We start from the raw sequence: 25,131 nt of genomic DNA on the forward strand, positions 1-25,131 counted from the left end.
CCAGGTCTTCTCTAGTGATTTGTTTTCAAGCTTCAGAGAATCTAATCCTGAGTATTGGCAGTGGGTGCACAATACAGCTTTGCTTTTTGTTCTGGTAAAAGTAAGTGTCATTTTATCACAGTTCTGTTGTCTACTGAGATTACCAGCAGCGTAACGATAAGAAGTACAATACAAAGATTGAAAATGACTAGTTGATGTAATATTATCCCCATTCCTTGTTGAGGGATTAAAGACTTGGCCTCGTCAGTTTCTTTCTGTAAGCCCTCCAGTGCAGTGGGAAGCTTTCATCCCACCCAGAGTCACTGTAATCATCACTGCTGTCATGCAGTCAGGTGCATCGGCCACCTTACTCACCAAGGCATTTGATTTAGTGGGAACTTAATCAAAATAAACATGATAACTGTGAACCACAATGCCAGCACACCCCACAAATTACAACACCTTACTTCCAGTTAGCAAGGATCATTGTGTTCATGTCCAAAGGCAAAACCTAATCAACCCCAGAATCCCATCCTTTAGGGTTGAATTTCTTGGAGAATTCCTGGCACTTGGTGTCATATCCATCAGCATCAAGTCAGAAAAACAGAATCTTACATCAGTTAGGTGCAATGGACTTCATATATGGGATTTTTGAACCGGTATTGGAGGCTTGGAAAGGCACAAAGGGAATCCTGATATTAAAAGAGACAGAGGAAGAAAGGAGCTGCAACATTTACAAATGAAGGAACCAGAGAGGAGAGGCTTGGGCTATGACAACCTGGGAGCTTTAGGGTGAGAGACCCAAGAGTATTAGAGCTCACACCTCTTGGGGGAGACACAGCCAAGATGCTTCTGGCATCTTGGAAGTTCAAAGAAGATACTAGGTGGAGCTGAGACTCAGACCTCTAAGGAGGGAAGTACATACACCTCTGGTGATGGCACCTCTGAGAGGAAACCATGAGGGCAATTCTTGTAGAGTGCGGGGAAACCTGGACACTGGAACTACTTGCTACTAATCAATGGGTGATCTTGGGCAGGGGGTGGGGGAGGGAGTTGCCAGGAAAATTATGCTGAGAGACAGTAAGCAAGACAGTAAGGGATGTGTCCCTTCCCTAACCCCTGCCTCCTGCGCCCCTCTAACATCCTCTGTCGGCACATCTGGCTGGCAACCAATATCATGTACAAACGTACAGAATCTAGAAAAGTAACTGTCTTAAAGTGGGCATCTTTTAAAGAGAAGATAATTTATAGTCCACATGGAAGAAGAAACATTCAATGGTGTATCCCATAACCAGTTTTTGCTCTTCATGATTGATACCAAAGAAATTTGACAATGTGAAACAGAGCAGAAAAAACCACTGTAGATTTTTTAAAATCATGTTATCAAGTTGTCACATGAGCCTCATGTATTTAAACCAGTGAAGAAGTAGGCAATGATAAAATCAGTTATAACTGACTTCATCTTTCCCAACGTTTATGCTTGTATTTTGACATCAAACATTATTTTTATGTATATTTTACTTTTTGTGAATAGATCTACATACATAAAGTGTATTATGCAAATGGACTAGTTACCACTTTCATATTCACAGCTCAGGAAATTTTGAAACGTTTCAATTAATTTGGAAATCTCTTCCACTATATCAGATTTGTTTACATTTTTTTCTTTAAATTACTCCTCAATAAAGAAGACAGTCATAAAGTTAAAAATAATTTTTTAACCAGAAAATACTGCCCTCCCCCCCCCCAGACTCTCTTCAATGAAATTCCATATATTACACAGAAAAATAACACTGGGGTGATGGCGAGAACTAAAATGCATTGCAATCATCTCAGACAGCAATACCAATAACATATTAAATGTTATTTCTGACAGAACCTAGACACAGAACCTAGACACAGAACCTACACAGAACCAAGAGACAGAAGAACTTCGCTAGAGACAGAACATGGCAAAAGATCCTGGACAGAAACTGGAGACAGAACCTAGAGACAGAACCTATCAAGAGAACATGGCAAAAGATCCTGGACAGAAACTGGCAACAGAAACCTAGAGACAGGACCTGGCTACAGAATCTGGTGACTGAACCTGGCTGGAGAACCTGAAGAACCTGGCTGAACCTGACTACAGAAATTGGCAAGAGAATCTGACTAGAACCTGGTGACTGAACCTGGCTGGAGAATCCAGACAAGACCTGGTTGGAGAACCTAGCAAGAGAACATGGACACAGAACCTGGCTGGAGATCCTAACCAGAACTTCGCTGGAGATCCTGGCCAGAACTTGGCTAGAGATCCTGGCTAAGCTGCTGTTTCAACTGAATGTTGCCTCCGAGTCTTTCCCTCTTCGCCGACTCCATCCACACCTTTGGGGAGCCCTGGATCTGCTGGGGTTGGACCCCAGCACCAATCCAAGAGCACGATTTCTGGAATGCACAATATTGACCCAGTTTAGGCATTGATGGATGTTACCATGACAGCGAAACTGACATAGACCAGACTTCCTTTTCTCTCCACGCTGAGGAAGTCTCCATTCAAGGAAGATTCATAGGCAGCCCCAGAGCAGGTCCATCCCGGATAAAGAGAAGAAAATGCCTGGGAGGGCATGTTGGTAGAATCATTCTGGTGTCATTGACACCTATTCATGGATTTTATTTCCCATCGTGTATATTACATTTAATTTGTTTTACTGGGGTATATATGTGTGAAGAGGAATTCCCAATACATAAAATTTGTTTTAGAGTCAGAGTATACCAAACAACAACTGACTATGAATTGGACAGTGCTAAGCAGAACTGAGAGTCAGCCAGCCACGGCTCCTGCCTACAGAAGATTGAAAGTTGACTGATTTCCATCCAGGAGCGTTTAAGGTCTTAGAAGGATTTGATCCCATAAATGAGAGTCACGGGCATGCGTATTATGGAAAAACAATTTCTACAGGGAAGGGCTGTGTAACTGCGTCATCTGGACCCTCCTTTTTTCTAAATGTAAATTTTCTGTATTTAACTAGGGAATAAAACTGGACTGTGACAATAAAAAAAAATGTTATTTCTGAGTCTTAGAATTTTTACTATTTTAAATTCTATGAGTTGTTCTCATATGCTTATTGAGGGAAGTGTCACATTGTAGTTACTGTGTAAAAAATGAGCTAAAATTCTAAAGAATTATGTTATATCACTTGGTCTGCTCCTATTGACCTTTTCTATCAGCAGGCATCAGCAAAAATCTGAGACAGAAAGCTGGGGAGAGTGTGAGGGAGAAACAAATGAACCATGTGTGTCAGTTAATATTATGTGAAAAGTACTGTCCTAAGAGTTTAAAAGAATACAAAAAATGTGAATGCATGCATAATGTATGCAACATTGTGAACCATAAACCATTATTTAATATGAGTAGCAATTAGTCAAGTTAATATGACATAATAGCCAAGATAAGAAAATAATCTAAATGTCCATCAATAAATGGATGATAAAGAAGATGTTATATAGCCCTGGCCTATGTGGATCAGTGGTTAGAGTGTAGGCCCACCCACCACCAAAAGGTGGAGAGTTCTATTCCCGATCAAGGGCATGTGCCTGGATTGCAGGTTCAATCCCCAACCCAGATCAGGGTGCACACGGGAGGCAACCAATGTATGTGTCAATCTCACACTGATATCTCTCTCTCTCTCTCTCTCCCCCTTCTTCCCTCCCTTCCACTCTCTCTAAAAAAAAAAAAAAATCAATGGAAAAATATCCTTGGGTGAGGATTAACAACAGCAAGCACACACACACAATGCAATAGTGTCCAGCCGTGAGAAAGAACAAAATACTGCCATTTGCAACAACATGGGTGGATCTTAGGGCATTACACTAAGAGGATTAAGTCAGACACAGAAAGACAAAAAGTGTCTGATCTCATTTATGTGATATCATAAGTCTTAAAAAAAAACAACCCCACTTAAAAACATCTTTTAATTTTAAAAACATTTAACTCATAGAAACAGAGTATAGAACGTGGTTGCCAGAAGCTGAGGGCTGGGGAAAATGAGGAGAAGTTGGTCAAAGAATACAAAAGTCCAAGAAGACGCATGCATTCTGGAAATCGAATGCATAGCATAATGATTATACAGAACAATGCTGTATGGTACTGTGCTTGCAGTTTGCTAGGAAAGTAGCTCTTCAGTGTTCTCACACACACACAAAATTGTCATTCTGTGGCCTGATGGATGTGTTAGCTAAACCTAAAGTGGTAATCATATCTCATTATATAAGTATACCAAATCAACACTTTGTACACCTTAAACATATACAATGTTATATAAAATGTTATATGTCAATGATAGCTCTCTAAAGATGGAAAATATGCATTATCTCATTTCATGTGCATGAATGCCTAAGTTTGGAGATTCTAGATAACAATTGCTACCATTTATAGCAAGTTCGTTCTTAAAAAAAATCAGGATAGCAAAGAATTTGTACATTCGTTATTTCCCCCCTCCTCATAGTTTTGGTTTTTTTTAAATCATTAGGGAAGTATATTATTTCACAAACTTAAATAATGTTTGTCTATTTTCCAGGCATAGATAAAAGGAAATTTCGGTATTTGGGGGGGACTCTGAAAAGGCATTTAAGTAAGAGGTCTATGGGGAAGGTTTTTTTCCCCTTCAAAATGCGCCTGCTCCTCAGCACTGGAAGCAAGTTTACAGCCAAGGACGCTCCACCGGGGGCTTTGAACAGGTGCCGGGAGCTAAGCTCCGTGGGCTTTCTGAGCTGTGAATCACCTCTGAGCACCAGGTCACAGATCTTCCCAATTGATTAGGGAGCATATTTCCTTTGTGTGAGGATTCTCGGCTGCCCCAGAGTGACAATTGTAGTGTATAAACTGAGAGTCTCTACCCATGGGATTTCCTATGAGGAATTATCCTGGACCCAAAACTGAGTTATTTCTTTGCACTCAGAGTAGTGACTGGATAATCTTACATAGGGACCCAAAATCCAATGAAGGACTTAGTGCTACACATAAACGATTTTAATAGAAATACCATCCTATATAACAAAGAGCTAATATGCTAATTAGACCAGAAGGCTGAATGACCTTCTGGAATGACCAGTGGGTGAGGGCGGTGGTGGGGCCGCAAGGCAGCCGGGGTGCAAGGCAGCCAGGGCCCCAAGGGCCGAGCCCCTTGCACGAATTTTGTGCATCAGGCCTCTAGTTATTTAATAATAAGAAAAATTCTTACTTCCTTTAGCTTATTTTGGTTTCTGTGATTTTGAACTGCAATATACACAATATACCAGACATTCTGGAGAGTCTGCTGTTGGAAGAGATTTAAGAAAAATAAAATGTGCATCTAATTTTCATAATAATAAGGAACCTATTAGAAACTAGGATGTAGAAAACTGTAAACATGTTATGCAGAACTGAAAATTTTTCTTGAAATGGGATTTGAATATAAGTAAACCAAATATAAGAGTTGCTTTAATAAAGGACACTACAGTCTTCTAAATTGTGAACCTACTGTATTTAATTATGATTGGTTTCACTTAGAGAAGTGTATGTTTCCCAGAATAGAATAGGCCTGCATGTGCACATGCACACACACACACACACACACACATGCACGCAATACCTAAAATCATCCCACTGTATATCTCTCCCTCACGTACACATATAGGCTTTTCTAAATTTTATTGATTTTTTACAGAGAGGAAGGGAGAGGGATAGAGAGTTAGAAACATCGATGAAAGAGAAACATCGATCAGCTGCCTCCTGCACACCCCTACTGGGGATGTGCCCACAACCAAAGTACATGCTCTTCACCGGAATCGAACCTGGGACCCTTCAGTCCGCAGGCCGATGCTCTATCCACTGAGCCAAACAGGTCAGGGCCACATACAGGCTTTTAAAATAACATATAAATACATATATACATACATACAAGAGATAATTCACAAAACTAATTGACTTTAATTGTTATGGTCCTATAAAAATTGTAATAAGCAAACACACCCATAGATGTCAGAGGAACAGGTACCTAAAAAAAATCAGCAATGTAAGGTCAGAGTTATAGTAGGGATGCACTTGTGAAAATGGAGGAACAGAGTGACAGAAGCCAGATGTCAAGGCAGTTTCTATTATAAAGGAAGAAACTGGCTACAATGGAGCAAGATTCAGCACTGAAACTTGTGGAGCACAGGGCACTCTGGTGTTATGACAACCTGGCTACTGCTATTTGAACCCTTCCCAGCCCTGCCTCCCCAGAAGTGTGTGTGCACCTTGGGAGGAAAAGGGGAGACAGACCTGAAAACACTGTCTCACTAAATTGACTGACACCTTCCACCTTCCAATACAAAAACACAAAAAAGAAGACTGAGTCTCCTCAGTTCACTGTAGCTCTGGTCAGTCTCAGCACTGAGAATGTCTTGGGAGGCATAATGGTCAGTGGGGATCTGAACCTATATTTTATATATTTTATTCTGAGACCTGTGGAATCAAAGAATAGCCTGGAATGGAGAATTAAGCAGCAGTCGGGAATAGCCTATTCTGTTTCCAAAGCTCATCTGGGACTCCCAGAAGGACTAATATGAAGAACCTTGAAAATTGCAGTTACGCAGTGCAATGTGTTTATTAGTTTTAATTGGACTGCATTAGTTCCTGGAGACTAGTAAAGCCTGAGTATTTATGAAGACATTTATAATAGTGCAGAAACCCATGAGTTCAGTCTAAAGTTTAATGACTTCCCCTCAGAAATTAACATCTCTGACTGACTTTGTGAAATCAGAAAGCATTCTGGCAACATAAATGGAGAATTCTTGAATGTGTTATCAGTGTCACTTTGGTGTGTATGTTTTAGCAGTTCGGTAGTCTACTTTTGTTAAGTCAAAAAAGAAGCAAGGTTAGGAAGTTATATCGAAACTAGAGGCCTGGTGCATGAATATTCATGCACTGGAGGGGGGGGTCCCTCAGCTCGGCCTGCCCCCTCTCACAGTCCGGGAGCCCTCAGGGGTGGGAAGTGACCGGGCAATTAGGGGAAGGAGACGCCCCCATCACACCTCTGCTGCTGCCACTGCCGGCAGCACAAGCCTCGGCTGGCCCTGGTTACCTGAGCCTCGGGCGGCCCTGGGCAGCTGGGAAGCCACCATCTGAGGCTTGCTTGTGCCTCAGGCCAGCCCTGGGCGGCTTGGGGGGCTGAGGGGACTAGGGGACTCCAGAGGCAGGTGCATGGCAAGGCTGGGCCCGCCCCCAGGTGGGGCTGAGGGAACTGGGCACTGCCATCTTTTGGCTGTGGGCGCTGCCACCTTTGAGGGCGTGGCAGTCAATTAGCATATTCCCTTCTTATTGGCTGTGGGTGCCACCATCTTTGAGGGTAGGGGCAATCAATTAGCATATTCCCTCCTTATTGGCTGTGGGTGCTGCCATCTTTGCAATGGCATGAGGGTCAATTAGCATATTCCCTCTTTATTAGATAGGATTTATGCAAATGATAGGTGGGATCTTCCAGGGACAGTTAGTTGTCTTACTCAAGACTCTGTTAATGGGCTTATAAATGAATGATCCTTTGTATTTTGAGAAAAATGCCACTTAATTCCTAGAACTTTCAAATGAATAAATTATGAAATTTTATCATTTTAATTAGCAAAAATATGAATATGGTCATAAGAACATAATATGGGCATTTAAAAAGTCTCTAATAAATCAGCCATGTTTTTCCTTTCTTCTTTTCTAAGACCTCAAAAGTAACAAATTATAGAAACTTTTGAACAAGTGTTTATAGTTTATAAGGAGATTGAAAAAGTTTGTGGAAAGATGTTAACTAAACAAAAACACAACTTTCATACAAATGTTCACACACACACACGCATGCACACACACACACACAGACACTCATTCCTTTCCATCTGTGCATTTTGGTCAGGAAAGAGGACTAAGAATAAAACTTTCAAGAACAAATTTAAATAGAAGAAAGATTTTTTAATTTTTTTGGTAAGATAAATTTCCTTTAAAAATACTAAATATGTAACCAGGGACATGTTGATGCTTTGCTCTTTTCCTTCCTACCAAATAATAATAAAATAACAACAACAACAACAACAACAACAATAATAATAATTCCATTTTAGGGAAAATAATTGACTTTTTTGAAGAGTGATGTGTCAATCAAGCAGGCTCTGCGTCACAGCCATTTTTCTGCTAGGAGATTGGCAGGTAATTAGAAGTCAAGGGAACAATTATCCAGGTAAGCTGACTTACCAAGTAAAATCTTGACTTTGACTAAACTTTTTATTGACTTCAGAGAGGAAGGGAGAGGGAGATAGAGATAGAAACATAAATGATGAGAGAGAATCATTGACTGGCTGCCTCTTACCCACCCACAACTGGGGATTAAGCCTACAACCCAGGCATGTCCCCTGTCAGGGAATTGAACCATGACCTCCTGGTTAATAGATCAGTCCTCAACCACTGAGCCACACCAACCTGGCTGACATTGCACTAAACTTTTAAAATGTGTTTTTGTGGAGAAAAATGAAGTTATCCCAAGAGCCCACCAAGAGTCAGAATGTAACTGGGGGAAAAAGTTTTAATTACTTCTTTTCAAATTTGATAGCTTAGATACATACTTAAATAGCAGGTGTTATTTAAAAGTATGCTATAGTTTTCTCCTGTTATAGCTTGGTGATCATTATTTTTATATGTGGAAAAAAAGCAATTATAATAAAAGAAAATGTAGTTATCCTTGTGGGGGATTTCATGGTTACTGGTTTCACATGAATATATCTCTAGATAGTGTTAAATTGTTAAAATAAAACGATGCTAACAAGCTATAATATTCTCCCACATGTTTTATAAAAGGGAAAGAACTTTAGAGGAACAGAACGGTCACCATTTCAATGGTGTTACTTACACATTCATGGCCATCAATGCATGTTAAAAGCTGAATTGTGACATTTACTGTAGGGCTTCATTGGAATATGAGCAGTTAAGCTATAACGGCTTAGAAACAACCATCGTGATTCCCTATGAAACAGAGGTTAAAGAAATGTAAAAGAAACTGTGTCTCGTTTTCTCCTATGGAAAATGCCTTTAAAAATCTTTAATATGGCCTGGCCAGCATGCATCAGTGGTTGAGTGTCGACCTATGAACCAGGAGGTCATGGTTTAATTCCCAGTCAGGGCACATGACATAGTTGTAGGCTCAATCCCCAGTGTGGGGTGTAGAGGAGGCATCTGATCAATGATTTTCTCTCTCCCTTCCCCTTCCTCTCTGAAATCAGTAAAAAAATGTATTTTAAAAAATCTCTGGTATGGTTTGCAATTTATTTTGTCCTTTAATTAAACACAATATTTTAAAATTTGGAGTATGTCCCATGGTCAGAAATCTGACTCATCTGGGATCCAGTAGCATGCCAGGAGCTATTTTTTTTTCTCAAAAGATGTGCAATTGTCTATTGCAGATGGCATGTTCTGAATCAAAAAACTCTTGTGGTCAATGCTATGATTGTTCCATTAGGTCTTATCACATATGGCATCTCTTCCCATCACTGGTGGCATTAATAACACAGAGACCATCATACAGTCCAAGGTGTCTAGACCTGCTGTGGAGCACTTCTGGGTCTCTGCTCCACCGAATGCCAGCCGCCTGTCCTGTCACCCACCGTGTGGTTTGAGGCAAACTTCTCAGTGGGAACCGTGCTGTCTCTAGAACTTGAAGAAGCCTATCAAATAGTGTACTTTCTGGAGTGTGTCCTTTCATCCTTTATTGTGGGAGATTCAAGACACAATGATTTGTCTTTCACTCTGCTTGGTTCAAATGGTCAGGTTAACCACCTTTTTTTTTTTTAAACAGAAGTTGTGGGTTCATACTGCTTTTATAGACTTCTTGACACATTCCCTTCTGAAATTAAAATACCAAAATAATAAAAGTATATTTAAAATAAAGTTTAAAAACCTATACTAAATTCTCTATAAAATTATAATACACATTTCTGCCTCTAATTAGATTGCTCTGTTTCACCACTTCAACCTTCCTGAAGTCAGTGTATAACTGATAAAGTTAATGTGTATTAGTTCTCATTGACGTGATAGAAAAAGCGAAGAGAATTTTGAAGATGACCAAAATACTTTCTATAGGAAACTGAGTTTATACTCCCAAACCTGAGGGATATTAAAATATTTGTACTTTAAGGTTAGACAATTAAAAAATGAGATATATAATCTGCAATCAATAAGATTTTGTATTAAATTGTGATGATACATTCTGCAAAAAAACCTAGAAGACATTGTTTCAAATTGTATCTTCTGTAAGTTAGGGTAAACTTGATTCCATTATATAGATTCTAAAAATTATCACCAAGACAAAATATTTGGATAATCTTGAGTAAATTCAATAATATATTAAATTCATTGATTGTTAATGCAAATTCTAACATTTTAATTTAAAAAATGCACTGAAAAAGACCAAGACTTTAGCAAGTCCGGTCAATGGGGCTTATGCCACAATTAAACAGAAATGTTTCGAGAGTTATTTCATTTTACAAAATGAATTGTTCCATATTGCAGTTAAGAAAAATGATTAGAGCTTTTTGATTCAGTTGGCAAAAAGATGTTGAAAGTGTTTCAAATTTATTCAACTGCTTTCTGGAACCTCATAGCTACTTCCTATAATTGCCCACTAGATTTTCATAGCAACATCAGAAAACAGTAACAACTTTCATGTTAAATCATCCAGACTTCTTTAGTTCTAACCCTGTTGAATTTCCTATTGAACTTCAAAATTTTTACTGATCACTCAATATCAATAATAATGTTGCTGCCTTCTTTTTAAGATAAAATTACTCTTGTATTTCAGCAGACTTGTTACCTCCTCTCCTCTTCTTTCTTCTCTTCTTCTTTCTTCTAAAATGCCCATGGATATATATTATGGTGATAATTAATTAATGGAAATCCTTGTTTCATGAGACACTGTCATTGTTCATTCTCTTTCTTTCAACATTCTATAATCTTTATATATAAGAGCCTGTGATCGTTAAGACGGAACAACCAGAACGACTGGTTGACCAGTCGCTATGACATGCACTGACCTCCAGGGGGCAGACGCTCAACACAGGAGCTGCCCCCTGGTGGTCAGTGTGCTCCCACAGGAGGAGCGTCACTCAGCCAGAAGCCAGGCTCATGACTGGTGAGCACAGCTGCAGCGGCAGGAGTCTATCCAAACTCCGTGGCAGCACTACCTAGTGGTGGCAGCAGGCACAGTGGGCTGGGATAAGCGTGAGCGGCATGGCCCCCGGCCCCAGTTTGGGCTCCTCCCTGGCCACTTGCTGCTTGGCGCACTGCTACGTCCCCTGAGGGGTCCTGGATTGTGAGAAGGATGTCAACTGCTGGTTTAGGCCCGATCCCTGCAGGGAATGGGCCTAAACTGGCAGTCCAACATTCCCTAAGGGGTCCCAAATTGCAAGAGGGCACAGGCCAGGCTGAGCGACACCCTCCCTGGCCCCCCAGTGCACAAATTTTGTGCACTAGGCTTCTGGTATACAATAAGTACAAATACAGCTATACTGTGCATATGCTAACTCCCAGTTCAGAATCAATTATACTTCACATATATATGCTTATTAATCATTTTTTATTATCTCTATGATATGTATTTTTTATAAAAATATGCACTGTGATTAAACAGTTCCTGAAAGTTTATTTTGGATGAGCAAGACTACTAAATTTAAAAGTTGGAATGACATTGTACTCACAGATAAAGCTTTTGATTATAATATTTTTATAATGTTTAATATATTTAATATTTATAATATAATAAATTATAATATTTATAATTATTTTGAAGACAAACCTAACAAAATTAGTTCTCAATGACCTTCAGAGGCCACTAACCTTATACTGCAATAGACATATAACACATGCAAAAAGATCATGACATCTTTTTAAATCATATGTCCTACTGGCCAGAAAGTAATGGATCCAAAATTCTTCACAATTTTTGGAGGCGGTTGGAAATATTTAATGTTGCTATATAAATTAGAAGCAAAATAAATTAGAAGCAACATATTAGAAAGAGAAATTCCTATTGCAGGCTGGTCAGTGACATTGGCACAAAGTGATACCTGGCGTGGGAAGAAGTAAAAATCTATAAAAGGAAAAAACATGGACTCCACAGATTGAACATCCAAGGCCACAGGGTGGAGAGGCAATATCCCATGCCTTCCCATCACTTGGGGATCATTGTGGTTACTGAACAATCCATAATTAATGCTTAAAGAATGCCCTTGAGTCAATAAAAAGGCTAAATTATGTTCTGTATTCTCCACTGACATATACAGCTCACTGAGGTCCATTCCTTAAAAATGACTACAAAGAATAGCAGAATCCAAAGAGTCATGTTCAGACATCAGGAAACTCATTCCAAGTGTCTTATCGTGTGCTAGGTAAATGAGCTGAAACTGTATTTTTAAATAATTAAATAATAGTGGATTTAAAAATAAAATAAAATAAAATAAAAGTTGGAATGACCTGAATTATTCAGGACTATGGAAACTTATAGATCCTTAAGGCTTTAATATTTTTTTTTGGAATTTATTTGGGAAGACACACTATGTAAGTTAAAGCAATTAAACATGGAGGCCATTAGAATGGCATGGCTCTGAGGCATTGGTAGCCGAGGGAAGCAAACCAAAGCCTAAGACAGAGCCCAGCCACTCAAACCCAAGAAAGTGAAAATGAAGAACAACCAATCACAAACAGCCAACTAAGCTTTCCCAAATAAAACAACTGCTTAAGCTACAGCCAATCAAATAATTTCCTTGTTTTGCTTCAGCCTCTTTTCAATAAAAAAAAAAAAAGTGCCCCATGAGCTCCAGTTGGTGGAGGACTCCTAACCACTTCAGGTTTAGTACTGCGTGATTCAATGTTTATGAAAAACAACAACAAACTTGTAACATGTTCATGTACCTCAATTTACCTTCTAACATATACTTATGAATCAGTTTAAAATTAAAATATATCCTAGGGTTAAAAGCAAAGTGATATAGATTATATGTGGCATTGTTTTACTATTTTCCCAGAGGTCCAGTTAGGATACTAAGTGGTTAAGTTAGGATACCAAGAAGGTACAAATTGAATTGGACATATTGGGCAACAAATGGAGAGGTGTTAAGACCAGGACAAAAGGACCACGTGTTATAAGTCAGACTGGGTCAACATATCACAGAGGGGAGAACCAGGGGACCTCACCCCAGGCATGGTTAGCTGCTCTTTGAACACAGCTAGATTAAACAGATCCTGCCAAAATGAAATCATTAGGGGAATTTTAAGCACAATAATGTATGAAAAAGACATTTCCATCCTTATTTCACACTAACTCATTTCATAACAGCAAACTTTTGCTTCCCAAAGAATTCATTTGATTTTTTCTTTGCTTTTGTGAAGATTTTACTTTTATAATTACAAAGGGACCTGTTACTAAATTTGTCATTCCTCTTTCACCTAAATTCCATTACTAATCTACCTAATGTATTATTAATTAAGAGTATTAGCACAACAATTTGCAACATAACAACAAATTGGAAAACATTCATAAACTCAGAGAGTGAGCTTTAGTTTTCCAAAAAATCATAAAAATATACCACACATAGTATTAAGCTTCTTACTAAGTGGTAAGTTAAAATACAAATTGTCTTTTAAGTCAGTTAAAAATATTTTTTAAAGTTCCTTGTGTGGTCTTTTAGTATGACAATGGCTATTACTAGCAAAAATAGTCCTATCTGTGTTATGGGTTGGCGTAGGTAAACACATTAAATTTTTTCAAGAATTTACATTGACTATTATTAGAAAACATAAAGTTTCAATGTGTTGAACTACTGGGGCTGACCGGCAGATCCTGAGTGACGGATGAATGATTACACTGACCCATATTTCTGTGAAAGAGAGGGCTAAGGGACTGCTTGGCTTGAGAAACTAAACAGCCCTGTTCACCTGCTTCCTTAGGCTTTTATTGTGACAACAGCTTGAACTAAAATTAACTCTTAGATACTGTCAGCAGGGTAAGCATCCTTGAGAAAACACATGCATCTGCAGTGTCCTTTAAGCAAGGACATCTAAAGATTAAAGATTCCAGTAAAACACCCAGGGGCTCAGACTCGTTTGGAAAAGTCAAGGCAGGGGTTGCCGCCTTCAGCCAGCTCCCCCTTGAGGCCCCTGACCATTCGGAGATTCCTCCTTAGAAACTTTACAACCAAGTCCCGTGCTTCCCCACATCGAACAATTCCCTCATCTCCTCTGATATTATTATGCTGCATCCTCTCTTAGATTCTGTAGAGTAACAGCAATGGTACACAAAATATTCTGTGTACTTGTATGTGAATATACTTGAGTATTTAATTTTTCTGTTGTTTATATAGTAACATAAATCACATTTGTGAGAGCCATTTGTAAATAGTTGTCTTAATTTTACTAATTTTTGTTCACATCTATACACAGAATCTCATAAACATAATTTTGTTAATTTCAGGACTAAGTAAATATTTATTATAATGTATAAGTTTCTCATTAGGCAGTGAATGTATTTTCACCTAAATGGTTGTTGTTGTTTTTTGCTTATTAACTGGTAACTTAAAAGAAAAGAAAGGAATGTTATTATAGTTATTTATATTCTGACAAAACCAATTTTTTATTCATTATATTAGCAACATAAAAAGTAAACTTCTCAAAATGTGCTTGGTATTAAAAGGGCTGTGTCAAAATATCATGTGCCCATAGGAAGTATTAAGAGTTAAGGTGGATCAGAACCAAATAGTATATGTCCTTGGAGTGTAATATAATTAATTATATAGGACAGGAATAATTACAGGGATTTTGTCAGGGGACTAGTATAGTGGAAATGGTGTTTTGGGAAGATTAATTTAATCCATAGCCAAAATAGTTTAGAGGTTGGAGAGTATAAAGAAAAGTCAGTTAATAACCTACTATCATTATACAGGATTAAAATAAAAATTCAGATAGCCATGGAATTGGGATGAGATCTTTCAAAGAGAAAAAATATAGGATTAGATGAAATAATCATACATTGGAGATGAAAAAGAGCAAGAGATATTAAAAATAAAATTCAACTTTGTTTTTTCCATATTAAAAACAATTCTAATTCAGTCAACTTGGGGCTGGTGCAGTTGGCCAGCGTCCCTGCCAGAGACCTCGGTTCCCATCTGCTTGCAGCGGGGAGGGGGGCGCAAGAGGGAAGGGCGGTTGAACAAGGAGCACTGGGACAAGTTATTGAGAAAGGAAAATAATTACACGAGCTTTTATTCAGATTTCCCCCTGGTTCATTAGAACAGGTCCCATGAGCACTGATTACTGATGACCATGCTGACCATATCAGCACCTTCCCTTGATTCTTGGCCTCTGTCAGGTGGGACAAGACCCAGCAGGCCACTGAGATTTTGGGTACTTATCCCTCTGACTCTCCAGGTGGACCACTATCTGGCAGTGATGAATTCTGCCCACACACTTCCATGGGGGTAGGGAGTGGTCACGCTGCCTTCCTTGCCCCTATTGGCTTCTTTCGTTGGTTTCCCTTAACCCAGCCTACGTGATTACAAATAGTTCCTCAATTCTTCTATTATTCCTGCGGAAACCCAGAATAATATAGGAGAAAACAAATAATTTTTATTAAAAACTAATTTCTGAATAAAATTGGGGGGAGGGGATATGTCCATAGATATTGTGTAGGAAACTAGCAAATAAAAATTGAGTTGGTTAATATAAACTAAATACTTGGATATGCAAAAAATATCTGACCTAAGAAACATTTTAAACAGCCAATAAGTTATTATTATGTGAAGGTGAATGACAGGTGTTTATGATTTTTAAGGATTGAGATATAAAAGGGGTCAGAAAATACACCATCCATGAGTTCATCTTTTAAAAAACACTTAAAGGTATATCCCCATCAAATGGACATATTACAGGCTTTAAAATCAGTTAAAATGGGTGTAATTGAAAATAACTCCAGAAAAACATGATTTCTAAGCTGAGTAAAATGTCAAAATTTTTCTGGAAAAAATATTATTCATATAATATTGCAAAACAGTAATCAATATTTCAAGTTCAAAATTATAACAACAAGATGGAGAAATTAAAGGAAGTTTGCTTTTAAAGAATTTTTACAAGTATTTATTATATCACTTATTACAGTTTCATTCTTGTATTGATAATTATTAAATTAAAAAAAACATTTGAAAAGTAAAAGATAACCACAAGTAAAATTTAAAACAAAATATATACCCTTCAAGACACTGAAGAAAACAGTAAACAAAAAACACGTAATGTAGAGAAAGTGTGTATATCAAAGGGAAAAAAAAGGGAAACAAAAATAAATTGCAGGTGACAGAACTGAGCCAAATATTTTTATAACACTTGTAAATAACATAAAACCTTCTATTCAAACAACATACAAATAAGAAACTCTGACTGTGATGGAGTCAAAGAAAAAACTATGGATCAGTGGTTCTCAACCTGTGGGTCGCAACCCCTTTGGAGGTAGAACCACCCTTTCACAGGGTCGCCTAAGACCATCGGAAAACACATATATTTTTTGTGATTAATCACTATGCTTTAATTATGTTCAATGTGTAACAATGAAAATAATCCTGCATATCAGATATTTACATCACGATTCATAACAGTAGCAAAATTACAGTTATGAAGTAGCAATGAAAATAATTTTATGGTTGGGGGTCACCACACCATGAGGAACTGTATTAAAGGATCGCGGCATTAGGAAGGTTGAGAATCACTGCCATAGATCATACAACTTCCAAAAGACATGCTTTATATAGAGTGACACTAAATAGCATAGGTAACATCACAGGCAAATTTTACAAATGCAAACAAAATTCAAGACAAAAATCATGATGTGGTCCACAATTATTCATTTCCTATAAGTACAAAGAACTTTTATAATATAATCAAATTTATACAGAAACTCTTTGTGATAAATGAAACTGAAAGAAATATGTAAATACTAAACTGCTTAAAATATAAAGAAGGCATTACCATTAATTCAGAAGCTATAGAAAATCAGTGGATTTCTGTCATGTAAACTAACATGTAAAATAGTATAATTATCATCATAATTTTATACAATGTCTGTAACATATAACAACAAATGTGTTAACAACATGCATTTTTGAACTTTCATAATGAGACTAAAATGAAAATACTTGCATTAAATGACCTCTAGTTCTCTTAGAGTTTTGTTTTTATTTGTTGTTGTTGTTTTTTTTATTTGTTTTCTGCTGTGTTCCAAAACTTATTGGTAAGTTACTCCCTGGATACATGAATATTTTTCTTTTATCTTTTTTTTTTATTTTGAACCTGCATCATGTCTTTCAGGTCACTAGAGTAACATCTTAAAAATTATTGCTTCAGTGGTTTCTCATAGAATGTACTTTTCAGTCTCACTTCCTATATTATATTCTGGGCAACTGCCAGAAAATTACAAGACACTTTTCTTGTAGTAGTTTGTCATTTTAGGCATCCAGTCTTGGCAGAAAATTCAAAGATCGAATGAGAAAAAGGTCAAATCTCCTAACATTGAGGAATTTATACAACTCCAAGTACAAGTTAACTCCAAAGCGCTCCTAAGAGACCAAACACAACAGTTATGTCTTGATATACAGGTTGTTGATGAAATAAATTTGTCCTTTCAAGTAGAGTTTAATTTTTAATTAGCCAGCCAGATTTTGTTGACCTAAACTGTCCATTAAATAAGATGCATTAGAAGAACTATTAAAAAATTCTAACAAAAATTTCTTTATTAAAATGTACATTTCCATTAGCTGCAAAAATTCCCTCACCACTTACTTCCTGGGCAAAATTGCTTATTTCTTAGCTTTACAATATTGGGATGAAAATATGCTATAGCAGTGCATCTAAGTGTGACAATTTCTGTAACCCACTATAATGGTGTACTCTCCTATAATAAAATCCTATAAACATCAAATTTTTTGTAGTTAAATTATATGTAATTTTGGCATTGAAAATATATTACATCATAATGTTAATTTTCTCTTTTGACTTTCTCCTCTGTTTGCATTTAATTCTAAGACATTGAAAAATACATTTAAAAATACATTTTTATTGATTTTAGAGAGGAAAGGGGAGGGAGAAATAGAAACATCAATGATGAGAGAGAATCATTGACTGGCTGCCTCCTACACACCCCCTACTGGGGATTGAGCCCACAAATAGGGCAAGTATCCTTGACCCGAATCAAACCTGGGACCCTTCAGTTCACACGCTGATGCTCTATCCATTGAGCCAAACCAACTAGGGTGAAAAGTACATTTTAAGACTCAATCCATGAAGAAATGATTGATAAGCTAGTCTTTAAAATTAAAGACTCTCCAAAAGACCATGTCAAGAAAATGAGAAGACAAGCCACAGACTGGTAGAAAATATTAAAAAAAACAACACACAAACATCAGATAAAGCATTGTTACACAAAATACAGAAAGAACTATTAAATGCAACAATAAGAAAATAAACAACTTGATTTAAAATTGGGGGGAGCCCAGCCAGCATGGCTCGGTGGTTGAGCATCGACCCATGAAACAGGAGGTCATGGTTTGAATCTCAGGCAGAGCACATGCCCAGTGGAGGGCATTCATGAGGCAGCCGATTAATTATTCTCTCTCATTATTGATGTTCCTATCTCTATCTCTCTCTCCCTTCCTCTCTGAAATCAATAAAAATATACTTAAAAATAAAATTGGGGGAGAAAAGGACAGATGTAATACTTTCAACAATAAAAATAAATTAACAAAAAATAAAGTAAAATTTGGCCAAAGACCTTAATAAACAACTCACCAAAGATATACAGAGGCCACATGAATACATGAAAAAATGTTCCAAATCATATGTCATCAGAGAAATGCAAATCAAAACATCGCTATTAGAATGGCCAAAATCTAAAACACGGACAACACCAAAAGGTGACAAGGATGTAGAGCAACAGGAATTCGTATTCATTGCTAATGGGAGTGCAAAATGGTAAAGCCACTCTGGCAGTTTTTTTTTACAAAAGAAAGCATGATGTTACCATATACTAGGACAATTATATTCCTTGGTATTTACTCAAAGGAATTGAAAATGTATGTCTGCACCGAAAGCTGCACATAGATGTTTTTAGCAGCTTTATTCATAATTGCCATAGCTTGAAAGCAATCAAAATGTGCTTCAGTAGGTAAATGGATAAATAAATTGTGGTGTATCCAGACAATAGAATATTATTCAGTGCTGAAAAGGAATAAGCTATCAAGCTATAAAATACATATTAATGGGTGAAAGAAAATATGAAAAGGCTACATATCATATGATTGCAACTATATGACATTCTGGAAAAGGCAAAACTGTGGAGACAGTAAAAAGATCAGTGGTTGTTAGGAAATGGGAGGGGAAAGACTGAAGAATAGGTAGAGCACTGAGGATTTTTAGGGCAGTGAAACTACTCTGTATGATGCCATGATGATGGATACATGTCATTATACACTTGTCCAAACTCATAGATTATACAACACCAACACTAAGGTGAAATATGGACTTTGGTTAATAATGGTTTGTCAAAGTAGGTGTATCAATGGCAATAAACGTAACACTGTGGTGTGGGATGTTGATCATGATGGATGCTGTGCATGTCTGGGGCAGGCATACATGGGAAATCTTTGTGCCTTCCTCATAATTTTGTTTTTAACCTAATATTAGTTTACCAAATTATGCTATAATGCATAACTATTGTGTAAAATAGGATATATTTCTAAAGAATATCCTTCATGTAATTAACATACATATAGAGATTTTTCTTTTAATCATCATGAAGAACAATGCAGAGTTAGAGGTGTGAATGAGAGAAAACCTAATGCACTATTTTTTTTTTTTTTTTTACTGTTTAAAGATTTAGAATGTCTGTTTAAAGTGATTTGGTCTTTCCTGGGTTCCAAATAGGTTTCCTCTCAAATGTGTTAAGAAGTTGCCACTTTCCTGTCACCCTCTATTGTTGGTTGGAGCGTTGGCTGTTACCTCTGAGGGAATACCACTCTTGCCCAGGTCTTGGCTCCTGTCCTTAGCTGTGGTGCTCTCTGAGGCCAGGGCCAGCCTCCAGGTTTATTTTCATGGGTTTTCTGGCTCCTGATCCAGGGTAGAACTTGGCTCCTAGGAAAGCCGCACATCTATGGTGGGCGGCCTTAAACACCTGATATAAACTGAAAGGAATGGGAAAGGAGGTAAAAGAGATAAAATTCCAATATTCTAGCAATTCAGAAGGGCCCAGGAAAGCAAAATAGAAATCAATAGTATTATAATATCTAACAAATATTGAGTATTTACATTGCACACATTCCTCTAAGAATTTAATATGTTAACTCTTTTAATCCCCAGGATAACCCTATGAAGTAGAGGCTATGAAAGTGAATTACCACCACATATCACACACAAAATTCAATCAGTGATGGAGCTTTAAATATGAAAATAAAACTTTCAAAGACAATATCAGAGAATAGGTTAGTGACATACTTTTTACACAAAACACAGAAAGTACAAAAAAAGCATTATACATTCAACTGCACAGAATTTAAAATTTCAATATTCATTAAATGTTACCATAAAGAATATGACAACACGAGACAAAGTTATTTGTGAACTAGAAATTGACACAATACTTACATACAAAATATATAAAGAACTTTCATGTTCAAGAATATTAAGACAAACAACAAAAATTTCCCAGAATTTAAGGAGGTTCTTGACAAAAGCGTAAACTCAAATAACCCATAAAGAATGAAAGAAAGCTGCTTAACTCACCAGGAAAGTCCAAATTAAACATACAGTGAATACCCTTCGGCTTGGCAAATATGAAAAAGTCTGGTGATACCAAGTATTGTGAGGAAATGGAACAAAGCATACTCTTGTTTATTGCTGGTGAGAATCTAAACTCCTTCAAGCACTTTAGGTAAACAGTTTTATATTAGTTGGTACTAGAAGCCCGGTGCACAAAATCCATGCATGGGGGTGGGGGGTGTCCCTCAGTCCAGCCTGTACCCTCTCCAATCTGGGACACCTAAACAGGCAGTCAGACATCCCTCTCACAATCCAGGACTACTGGCTCCCAACTGCTCACCTGCCAGCCTGCCTGATTGCCCCAACCGCTTCTGCCTGCCAGCTTGATCACCTCCTAACCACTCCCCTGCCAGCCTGATCGATGACTAACAGCTCCCCTGCCAGCCCGATTGCCCCTAATTGCCCTCCTTTGCCAGCCTGGTCACCCCCAACTGCCCTCCCCTGCAGGCCATCTTGTATGTTGGAGTGATGGTCAATTTTCATATTACCTCTTCATTATATAGGATAGTTGAATATATTTGAAAATCCTACAGTCCAGATATTACAAACCTATATATATGTTCCCTAAAAAAACTACAGAGTGCATAGGAAGACATGTTAAATATTACTACTACTACTAATAATAATATAAAAAAAACACAAAACCACAAATAATACTTGTTCAAGGCTTGTATAGGCAGAATCTACTTTTAAGTGCACCATAAAAGTCATTTTGTCTTCGAATTATTCTATGAATTGGAATGAACATACTTCCTATTATTAGTAAGCACGCACACGTAAGTAGAAAAATGCAAAAATAAATTAATAGGGAAAATGTAACACAGGTCAATGTAATGGTTATGAATTCAATGATGAGTGTGTGTATTTATTGGAGTGGTGGTGTAATGCGGTTTCTAACATGCTGCCATATTCTATTCTACTTTTCATTCTAAATAGTAGCTACATACACTTGCTAGCTTCTGGTGTTACATATATGTAACAAAAAGTTTAGTTTTTGAACTTTATAGGTGGGGAGAATATGAATGTTGTAGATACCAACATATACCAATACATATCAGAGGTTTTCTTTCTATATTTTGTTTGAATATTATCCAGTGTCAGCATCGACTACAAAAGATACAAACTCTTATTTGGGCTGCAAATAACTGGGACAGATACATTTACTTATTTCTCTATTCCAGGTTCCAGGGATAAATGGAGACATCTTTGGCTGCAAGGCAGTTGTACATCATATAGGTTAGTATTAAGGCTAAGAAGCACGTATAATTCGTTTCAGCAGCACAAAGGGGAGAGCAGACAGCCTAGCCTAAAGAAAACCAGAAACTGGGAGTGCTTCATGCAGAAAATTGCAGTTACTTCCAGACTTGGAGGAAAATTAGGAAATCTCCAGGTGGCAAAAAAGGGGAAAACACTCACCTTGTTAACAAAGTTAGAGAAGAAAAAGCAAACAAGCAAGCAAGCAACCTGAAGAGCCCAGGTATGACTTACAGATAGGACCTGTACCTCACTGCCATAGCAGAATTTACTTTTTTTGTTTAAATCAGAATTTCACTGTTCCTTATGAAATCAGTTGCCATAAGAGAACTCTGCATCTATCATGATTAAACTACCTCTGATGATAGACTAATACTTTATTTGATTAACAGCCTTTAAATCATAGCTACTTCTTGATTATGTGAGGACTGTGTTATTAAATCTATTTGCAATTACCTGACACTCTGGTATATTGTGTCTAGTGTTTGCTAAGAGAGATTTTTAGTTCCTTCTCTAAGTTGAAAAGCATCTGTCTGATCTTGACCATTACCAAGTTATTGAAGAGATTTGCCTGCCTACTTGTTAAGTTACTACCTCCTGAGGAGTCTTTATGAAGCCATTAATTATATCATTAAAAAGTTGTATTCAATTTTTATTCCATCAGCCGATAGTTCTTCCTGTCATTTTGCTAATAGTAATCCCTGAACAACAAGCAATCATCAGTTATCTAGATATTCAGGAGAAACTGAACATAAGAACATACCTGTTACATTGAACAACATTAGTAACAGCAGCTGCTGGAACAAACACCCCCAGATCAGTGGCTTCCTAGCTCACGTCACAGACAAATGTGGTCAGGGTCTCGCCCCCAGTGGCTTTTCTTCCTTGGCTCTGCCATCTTGAAGTCCTTCCCTTCTACTTACAAGGAAAAAAGAGAAAGAGAGAACATGAAAATTGTACAGGCCATTATTTCTCTGCATATTCCACAGTCCAAAACCCAGTCACTGTGCTCACACAGATCAATCATATTCAAAGGGACAGGAGGTCCTGGGACCTTTGATTTATAGCCAAGTCAGACAGAAGTAGTGGGTAACTTGGGAACCTACTTCTTGTGGTTGGCATTTACAGTGGGAGGGTGTGGTCTTGTGGACTTGAGCATGTGGGATCTGAACTATTTCCCGTTAGATGGTGGCAGAATCTAGTTGATTTGTAGGACACCTAGTCGGTGCCATGGAGAATCGCTTGGTGTGCAGAAAAGCCCCCACACTTTGGTGACCTGAGTATCAGAAGGGAAGTGTTCTCCATTATGGAACAGGAGACATATAGGGAAGAAAGATGTAGGTGGGGAGACCTGGGTTATTTCACTTACATAGAAAGGTGGAACATTGAGTCTTCCCTTTTTACTAAAAGTCCCCAAAAAGGAACAGTGGACACAAAATATTTCCCCTGCATCTTAAACCTCCCCATTCCTCCAGTCTGTGCTGCTCTCCTGTTGACCTGGGAAACTCTGAGCTGCCATTCTCCTCCCCAGGTGTCCCTCACAACCACAGAAGAGCCAAAAGTACTCTCCTGAGGACAGGTCCTCTTTTAATTTTTAATGCCCATTGGTGAATATGCTTGATTCATTGCCTTGTCTCTAATGGACAGTTTCTCCCTTCCTCCTGTTGTATTTGACATGCCATGACTACACTAGAGGCCTGTGTACAAAAATTTGTGCACTTGGGGGGGGTCCCTCAGCCCAGCCAGTGCCCTCTCGCAGTCTGGGACCCCTCAGGGGATGACCACCTGATGGCTTAGGCCCGCTCCCCAGGGGATTGGGCCTAAGCTGGCAGTCATAAAACCTTTGGCAGCCCAGGAGCCCTCGGGGGATGTCCACTTGCCACCGGGGAGCAGGCCTAAGCTGCAGTCGGACATCCTTAGTGCTGCTGAGGAGGCGGAAGAGGCTTCCACCACCACCTCTGTACTGGCAGCCATCAGCCTGGCTTGTGGCTGAGCAGAGCTCCCCCTGTGGGAGCGCACTGACCACCAGGGGGCAGCCCCTGCAATGAGCATCTGCCCCCTGGTGGTCAGTGTGTGTCATGTGACCAGTCATTCCCAGTCCTTCTGCTGTTAGAGTCAATTTGCATATTACCCTTTTTAAAAAAAAAAAATATATATATATGTGTGTGTATGTATATATATATATGTGTATATATATATATATATATATATATATATATATATATATATATATTATTGATTTTTTACAGAGAGGAAGGGAGAGGGATAGAGAGTTAGAAACATCAATGAGAGAGAAACATTGATCAGCTGCCTCCTGCACACTCCCTACTGGGGATGTGCCCACAACCAAGGTACATGCCCTTGACTGGAATCGAACCTGGAACCCTTCAGTCCGCAGGCCGATGCTCTATCCACTGAGCCAAACCGGTTAGGTGCCGGGAGCCGGTCCATCCTTGCTGTTTCAAGGGACCTGGCATATATGGCATACGGTTCTTAATATGTTTGCTCACCTTCTTGGCGCTGTGTTTTAACCAAAGTCACCTCTCCGAGAAAGGTTGAATCCCCAGGTAGGGATTTTCCCCTGAAGTTAGGGAGGGAATAAAACCCCTCAACGAAGTGCCAGGCGGGTAATTAATCCCTTTAACTACGAACAATCATGCTTAAACTACATAATCTTTTCTCCCTGGAATGGAGATAAGAAATGCCCTAACCTTTGTAATAGAGATTGATAGGATTGAATCAACTGGTATAAATACAGTTGTAACAAGACAGAAACTCTCAGAACTTAGAACAGAATCAAGAAGACAGAACCTACACGGAGCCTGGAGACAGAAGAACTTCGCTGGAGATCCGGGCTAGAGATCCTGGCTAGGCTGCTGATCAACTGAATGCTGTCTCTGTGTCATTCCTTCTTCGCCGACTCCGTCTACGCCTTTGGGGACCCCTGAACCCGCTGGGGCTGGACCACGGCAGTTAGGGCTACCCTTTTATTATATAGGATTACGCCTTCTCTTGGTGCCATGCTG

At 38.3% G+C, this 25,131-nt stretch overlaps 1 long non-coding RNA gene across 2 annotated transcripts in view; it reads right to left on the minus strand.

Moving 5' to 3' along the window:
- LOC132239676 (uncharacterized) overlaps positions 1 to 25,131 on the minus strand; it is a 39,526-nt gene that overhangs the window by 8,893 nt on the left and 5,502 nt on the right. The window contains exons 2-3 of one of the 2 annotated variants that reach the window (XR_009454111.1): positions 22,869 to 23,020; positions 16,350 to 20,217 (exon numbers count right to left, since the gene is read on the minus strand). This is a non-coding gene — a long non-coding RNA (uncharacterized LOC132239676). Of the gene's footprint in view, positions 1 to 16,349; positions 20,218 to 22,868; positions 23,021 to 25,131 lie in introns of those variants that run through there. The other variant, XR_009454110.1, reaches the window with a different exon arrangement.

The sequence above is a fragment of the Myotis daubentonii genome, chromosome 8, assembly GCF_963259705.1.
Source record: "Myotis daubentonii chromosome 8, mMyoDau2.1, whole genome shotgun sequence".
Taxonomy (NCBI): domain Eukaryota; kingdom Metazoa; phylum Chordata; class Mammalia; order Chiroptera; family Vespertilionidae; genus Myotis; species Myotis daubentonii.